This window comes from Amblyomma mixtum, chromosome 4 (assembly GCF_055824585.1).
Source record: "Amblyomma mixtum isolate Tamu chromosome 4, ASM5582458v1, whole genome shotgun sequence".
NCBI lineage: Eukaryota > Metazoa > Arthropoda > Arachnida > Ixodida > Ixodidae > Amblyomma > Amblyomma mixtum.
The window spans coordinates 52,366,272-52,373,985 of record NC_143015.1 but is presented as its reverse complement, the minus strand read 5'-3'; positions in this window follow the sequence as shown (position 1 = coordinate 52,373,985).

Sequence of the window (7,714 nt, the reverse complement as noted above, 5' to 3'; positions counted from 1 at the left end):
ATAATCTGTCACCCTGTGAAAGAGCTCCAGAATGCGTGTGTATGCCTTCCACGCCTCTTGCTTGTACGGGGGTCAAGGGCTCCTCAAGCTGCTTGCATGTAGCCATCACTTCAGCTTCCTCCATTCCTGAGAATGGGAAATAAAGCAAAAAAAAATTATTTCTTCTAGATTATTATAACTCAGTACGATCAATTGTTAGCCCTTTCAACGGTCGTCATACCCCACTGCAGTAACGGGTGCTGAATTTCTCCGCATCAGGAGAGGCCGCCATCGAAATCTTATTTGGAGCGCCTGAGGAGAGAGGCACATGAGATTGTGCAGTTTGTGCGATTTTAGTGGCTCTCTTTGATGCAGGACATGATTTATTGGAGGGTTTAGAGCTACAACTGGAGCGATGCTTGTGATAGTGACGAAGAGGTTGGAGTATAGGCTGCATTGTTTGTGCACCGATTCGCTGCCACCTCGGCGGTCACGAAGTGAAACGGAAGAAACGCTGGAATGCATTCTGTCGGAGCTCTGTGAGACCTGTAACCTGTGCAGTCACTAATGCACGTGAATAACGTTTAACTAAACGGATTTGGGGGCCAGTATTTCTTGTAAATATACTTTAAACTTGCTACATCCTTTACCTCACTTTTGTCAAATTCATTCCCTGACTATTGCACTTTTTTAAATACGTACACTACATCCGACTCATCTCAGTCAATAAACTTTTGTTGTTCACGCTCTCTCTCTTGCCACGGCTAGTCGCTGATGCAACACTTATTCGCAGGGCACCACCGGGCGACGCCAGAAGTGGAAAAGCGTCGCCTACTTCATCCTAAACTTGGAGGTGAATGTGCAGCCATATTCTTTATGGTATTATTGTGGCAGAGAGTAGATATAGGAGATGATGCAAAAAAAGAAAGTTTTACCTGGAAGTCTCGCAGCGGATCACTGTTTTTTGTTTCTTTGTTTGTGTGTGGGCGTTTCGTTACTGCTGGCTGCATTCCAAGCTGTTTACAGGCCTGAAAGCACAAAGAAGCCCTCAAATCTTTATATTACTTTCGAAGGTGGTCAATCAATCCTATGCAGACCTGTCTTGAGGTTTTATATTGAAAACAATCTATTCGTGTAGATATCGCGTGAAGTACAAGGCGTGATGTATGTATTACAAAAACCATATGTTTTTGAATGCAGCGAAATTATTGGGTTAATGCAGATAAAACTCTCATCTACTACCCTGAGGACCTGACCTGCTCCTCTCAAGCTGTAAGGGCTTGTTTCGAACAAAGGCGGAAAGTGTAGACATTTTTCTCTGCCTCCATGTCCTGCTTTGGTTTCCAACCGGATACCTTTATTGCAATAAGAGTAGCGCCTTTACTGTGTCTTGTTTGTTACTCTTTTTTTGTTGAACTACCTGCAAGCATTCTGTTATGCGTTGCTTAGTCTTGCATACGTGTAAATGTATTGTACACCAATACTAATGCTTTTTGTATCCTCGTGGACTTTTCACAGAGCATTCATGCACGCTTGTGTGTGTTCCTTCTTATGGAGTGAAAGTGTTCTCTCAAAGTACTTGGAGGCCTTTTTCGTCACTTCTAGCATTACTTGCACCCTACAGCGTCGCTGATAATAACTGCTCGTTTAACCGTATCAGTCCATTAATTCTCGAATTCGGCATACTGTGCAGTTGTAACATACGTTTTTTACGAAGTCAGGCCCCACGAGCTTAGTCTATGGACGCCGCTCGACTACGCATTTGCTCACTTTACCCCAGCGCCTCGTTCCTCGCTTTTCTTGCATTGAACTCATTTCTTGATACTAACAGTCATACAACTGCAATTGCGTCATTTAACACCAGCTGAGCTACACTCTGAACTCCACCATTTCAAATTCGTTTATAAAAAAATGTTAATTGCTTTACTATGACAAGAATTATTGCATGTTGTTTATGGCGCAAATATTTCCGCGTTGTGGCCACCAGCATTTCGAAATTATAGAGCACCGCTGCCTACCCAAAAACTTGTGAAAATAGAATATGTAATTAATCGCTTGACACATCTGGTCCTAGCAAAACAATGAAAGGCAGTGCGTTGCTGAGTACCAATCAGTGGTATATACCTCAGTAGGTTCCACCAATGCATATACTGTACGTACTCGCATAGTAGGCGCACTTTTTTTTTTCAAAATTCCGGCTCAATGTTCGGGGTGCGGCTGTTACGCAGGGTAAAATTTCCAGAAATTTTTTGACTAGCGAAATTTAACACACCGCATAAAGGCACCCGTGTGCTGGCCGCACCGTTTTCCAGAAGGAAATTTAAAAAAACAATGGCAGTGGTTTAGCTCTGCTAACACCTGAGGGATTGCGAAAAAAACGATGAGAGAGAGAGAGAGGCAATGGAGAGCGCGTGGCAGCTGCGGCGACCCCGGCACGCTATAGCAATGCGCCGCTACTGCGCATGCGCAACTGGCGAGCGCGGCGGCGGCACCTCTGAGTCATCCGCGCAGCAACGGCAGCGGCACGCCAGCTTCAGCACGTCGTGTCAAATCTTGTAACATCATCAGGCAGCAATCTGCTCGTTCTAACTGAAACATGGTTGAATAACGACATCACAGATTCTGAGATATTGTTCGACCTGCCTCATTTTCGTCTTTTTCGCGCTGATCGCAAAGATGCTCGGGGGGGGGGGGGGGTGGGGGGAGGAGTTCTGATTGCAGTCCATGAGCAGTTATCTTGTTCTACCATTGATGTCACTTCAGACTTAGAAATTCTATGGAACATGTACCGGTCATCCCCATTGACAATACTAATTGGTGTGTGTTATAGACCACCTCGCAGCAGTCCTGACTTTCCTCGAAAACTTCAAAATATTTTAAATAACATGGTTTCCAAGCACCCTAAGGCACACATCCTCCTGTTTGGGGATTTCAACTACCCCAATATCGACTGGCATAACCAGTCTCAGCCTATACCCAGTCAAGAAGAATCAAAAGAATTAATTTTAATTTAACCCAACTAATCTCCGAACCAACACGTGTCGCAGGGGAAACGGCTAACACACTCGACCTTATACTGACCACCAATCGAGACAGTCTAGAATTCATTTCGTGTCTCAGAGAAATCAGTGATCATCAAGAATCTATGCCAGTTTTAGCTTCTCACCTGTAATAAGACAAACTACTCAGAAAACTATTGGCCTCTACAGTAAGGGAAACTATGACGCAATTAACACCGAACTAACTTTCTATTGACGTTTCAAACGGATCTTCATAGTAGAAGTGTAAACGACAACTGGGTGCTATTGAAACATAAGTTTTCTTAATTGATCCATACATATATTCCGACACGCAGTTTTCGAAAAAAAATAATCAAGAACCCTGGTTTACAAAAGCTCTCAAAAAGCTTGAAAATAAGAAAAAACGCGCATTTCGTACAGCTAAGCGTCAAGCAAGCCAGCAGGCTTGGGATAAATACTACGAAACCGAACACACGTACTTGGCGGCGATTAGAAGTGCGAAGCGTTCATTTTACGAAGTTGATCTGCCAAAAATGATAACCGATAACCCCAAGAAGTTCTGGAAATTGATAAACGAAACCCGAAGGAAGCACGTCTTCCAACCCTCACTAACAATTTTGGTGAAAGGATGACTGATATCGAATGTGCAAACACGTTTAACACTGTGTTTTCTTCCGTTTTTACGAAAGAATCCGAAGCACCATGTTTTAGATTGCCTCTTATAATCACCACAGACATGGACGCGATAACCTTCAACAGTAATGGAATTTCGTGCACAATCGACAAAATTAACAATTCCTCGGCCTCCGGCATAGATGAAATCAATTCAAAGGTCCTGAAAAACACTAAATCAGTCTGTTGCAGCATTTTTTTGTTCATTGTTCTCGCAATCACTCTCCGAAGGTACCATTCCAGACGACTGGGAAGTGGGGAAGGTCGTTCCCGTGCACAAATCAGGTAGTACTGATTCACCTCTTAATTATCGCCCCATTTCATTAACAAGTGTACCGTGCAAAATCGTGGAACATGTCATTTACTCCCAAATCATGCAATTTTTGGATTCAAATAATTTCTTCCATCCATCACAGCATAGATTTCGCAAGGGGTTCTCCTGCGAAACTCAACTAGCCATTTCTCTACATGATATTCACGCCAACCTTGATACTAACCTACAAACTGACTCCATTTTCCTAGATTTCGCTGAGGCATTCGACAAAGTACCTCATCAACGCTTGCTTCTTAAACTCTCGCAGTTGAACCTACATCCGAATATAATTGCATGGATTAAAGCTTTCCTCACGCATCGCTGTCAGTCCGTCGTCATTAATAACCAACTTTCCAACCCGCTTCCAGTAACCTCTGGCGTCCCACAGGGTTCTGTTCTCGGTCCTTTGTTATTCCTCATATACATTAATGATTTACCCCAGCATGTCTCTTGTCACATCCGCTTGTTCGCCGATGATTGCGTCATTTATCGCTCAGTGACTAACCATTCTGACCAAGAATCCCTTCAGGCAGACCTGCGCCATGTGCAAGACTGGTCCTCCCAGTGGATGATGATGTTCAACTCTAACAAATGTAAGTGCATGTCCTTTCACCGCCGTCAAAATCCTCTTGTTTTCAAATACACTGTCTGTAACTCCCCAGTTGACCTCGTCCAGTCATATAAATAGTTAGGTGTCACCATTTCTAATGATTTATCTTGGCGTTTGCACGTGACTAACCTGATATCAGCTGCTAATAAAACACTAGGTTTCTTAAAACGTCACCTACGGGAAGCCCCACAACACGTAAGACTACAAGCGTACATCTCATTCGTTAGAACTAAACTTGAATACGCATCACCCATCTGGTGCCCTCATCAAGAATATTTAAAACACGCTATCGAAGCTGTTCAAAACAGGGCTAGCAGATTCATTTACTCCTCATACTCGTACGACGTGAGCATATCATCCCTCAAATCGCAGTCAGGTATACCTAATCTTTCTACTCGCCGTCGCATAGCCAGTCTTGTCCTGTTTCACAAGTTCTTTTATTCACCACTAAAACAAGAACCATATATTTCCGCACTTCCACAACGCAGGTCCCATCGCATCGGTCATTCTCTTCAAATTTTGCGTCCACGTGCCCGTACCACTGTTTTTGCCAACTCATTTTTTTCTCGTGCAGCAGCTGACTGGAACGGCCTTCCCCATAATATTGCTGCCATAACAAGTTCATCATCATTTTCAAGCACTGTTGATTCCTGCATTTTGTAAACCCCACCCCTTATGTAACACCCTGGAATAGGGTCTTTAAGGAAAATAAAGTGAAGTGAAGTGAAGTGAAGTGCGCCGTGCGACGTCGCTGCTCCTCGCGCATGCGCAGTATGGCCTTTCCTCAGCACCGCGAAAGGGCTCGGCGACTTGCGTAGTGTTGCTTTCGCAACAAAGGACCCCACCGAAACTTCCCACGACGCACGCAGCAATAGCCTTCGAAGTGCAAGCGCCGTGGCCTCCGCGATCCGCTCCGGCTGCGAGCAACGGGTACTTGATCCCGGAGGCTTCAAGTCGTACAGGATCTTGCAGGTGCCGCCCCCGGATGGCACCCGAGACCAAGGTCATTATTATCATCAACTTTTTCTCGGCCACGAGCTTTCGCTACCCTTATCGGCATCAGCATTATCAGCTCCATTTTCTGTAGCTGTCAAAGGGCCGGGATCTGTGGTAGCCTGTCAGTTCACTGTAGTTGTGGCTTTCGTTTGGGGCCGGCGAGGGATGCAGTAATAGCACGACCGGCAAGCACCTTGATAGCTACACTTCTGGGAGTTAGCTGTCGAACACGGCAAGCGTGCGACAGGGTGGAAATTCGACGTTGACGAGAAGTGCGGTAGTTGCTAGTGCGGCGTTCCAAATGTTTCGTTTTCGACTCCTAGCGCCGTGGTTTTCTTGGGCCGAAGTCGCGAAGGTTTCCGGCGGCAAATGAAACTTTCGAAACAGACGTCTAAAGTGAGCATCCCTGAAAATTCTGTGAGGCATTCCACGCGATATTTTATATGCTGTGGATCTGCAGCTGCGACGGCAGCAGCAACAACTAGAACTAATGGTACTCCTGTGTTGCTACAAGTCTGCTCTTCACTGCAGTGCACGCTGGATCCGGCTGAAAGTGCACACGTACGCTGTGCTGCAGTGCCTGAATGCAATGGTGCGCTAGGCTACGCCTCCAGAATCGGCAATACAGGAATCGGCAATACAGAATCGGCAATACAGGACATCCCGCGTGGTAGCTGGAGATGAGGACGAAAGATCGCTGTTAGTCACGCTCCTCATCATGCGGCTGCTAGAAGCGCTATCACATTCAGGTGGTGCTTTCAGTCCGAACACAAGCAGAGCAGGAACAGTTCCGCCGCGTAAATAGCGCCAAGCAGCTTTTCTTCCAGGAAGCGCTCTTTCCGGTCTCTGAAAAATCAGAGGAAAAAAAACTCCTAGAGATTTTGACATGCTCTATGAGAAAAATGAAGTTTCGTTTTTCGTGCATTTGGCAGTGCCTATGATATAAACAAGTCAGGGCGAACGACCTGGATCTTCTGGGTCTCCTTCTTCTAGAGAGGAAGGCGCTTAGCAGCAAGAGCAAGTCCTCAGAGGCCGTAAATAGCCCAAACACTGATCTCCTGTGAGCTAGTTGTACGGACGGACAAAACTTATGAAGTGGTCCATCTGTCTGTTGGTGATAAAATAAGTTACTCAAGAAAACGAAGTCATGCTGCCAGGGCTGCTTGAAAAACCACTAGGTTTGAATGGAGCACGAGCCTTTAATCACATCATGCCTTCATCTACCTCAGATGTGCGTGCTGGACTTGCGGTGTTGCCAGTGGCCCAATAGCTTGAAGTGTCGAATAATGGACAAGGGCGTCCGCAGAACTTTTTCCAGGAATGTGGAGGGGGGGGGGGGGTTGGGGGCGCACACGATGTCCGGGGATGGGGGAGGTGGTAGGTTTGCAGCTTTCTACTAGGGAATAAATAATATCCGTAAGTCCAGGGGTGGGGGGGGGACGGCCCTCCCCCCACTATTGCCCCCCCCCCTTCCGGACGCCATGATACTGTATGAACACGCTAGCCTACGTTTCAAAACCCAAACTCCGGGAAGATCATCTTCGAGCACCATGCAGTGGTACTTAAGTGTTCAGCTCAGCCGATTCTAGTGCGCGCTGCAGTGAAGATTGGGCAGGGTGCACAGCCTGAGTGGGGGTTGGGGGCTCGAAGTGTAAAATTATTTCTTTGCCGCAGAAAAAATGGATTCCATTAGATTGCACGACAAAATGTCATTTAATAGCACTGTGGAATGTAGTGCGTGCCCTCTGTTGCAGCTGAAGGCTGAATGTGTTGAAAAGAGGAATCATTCGCAAGAAGCGAACTTTTTTCTGGCACGGCGTATGTTTTCTGATCGCTCCTTTTTTCATATGAGCTTTTTGTCTTGCTGAAAAGCTGAAAATAGTTGAAATGACTGCTGTAAGAACAGAAAATTTGAAAAAATTTTAAATCCTACACTTTACGATGTTTTTCTGTATTTCATGTTTCAAAAAAAAAATTAAACGATTCTTTTATAACCATCACTTGTGAAAGCGTAAAGCCTTTAATTCACACGCAAAAATTAAAAGCCATGTGCAAAATGATTGAAAACTTTCAGATGGCGACGACAGCGTGAAACATTTTTTCGCCAGAAACAAGCTGAGATAA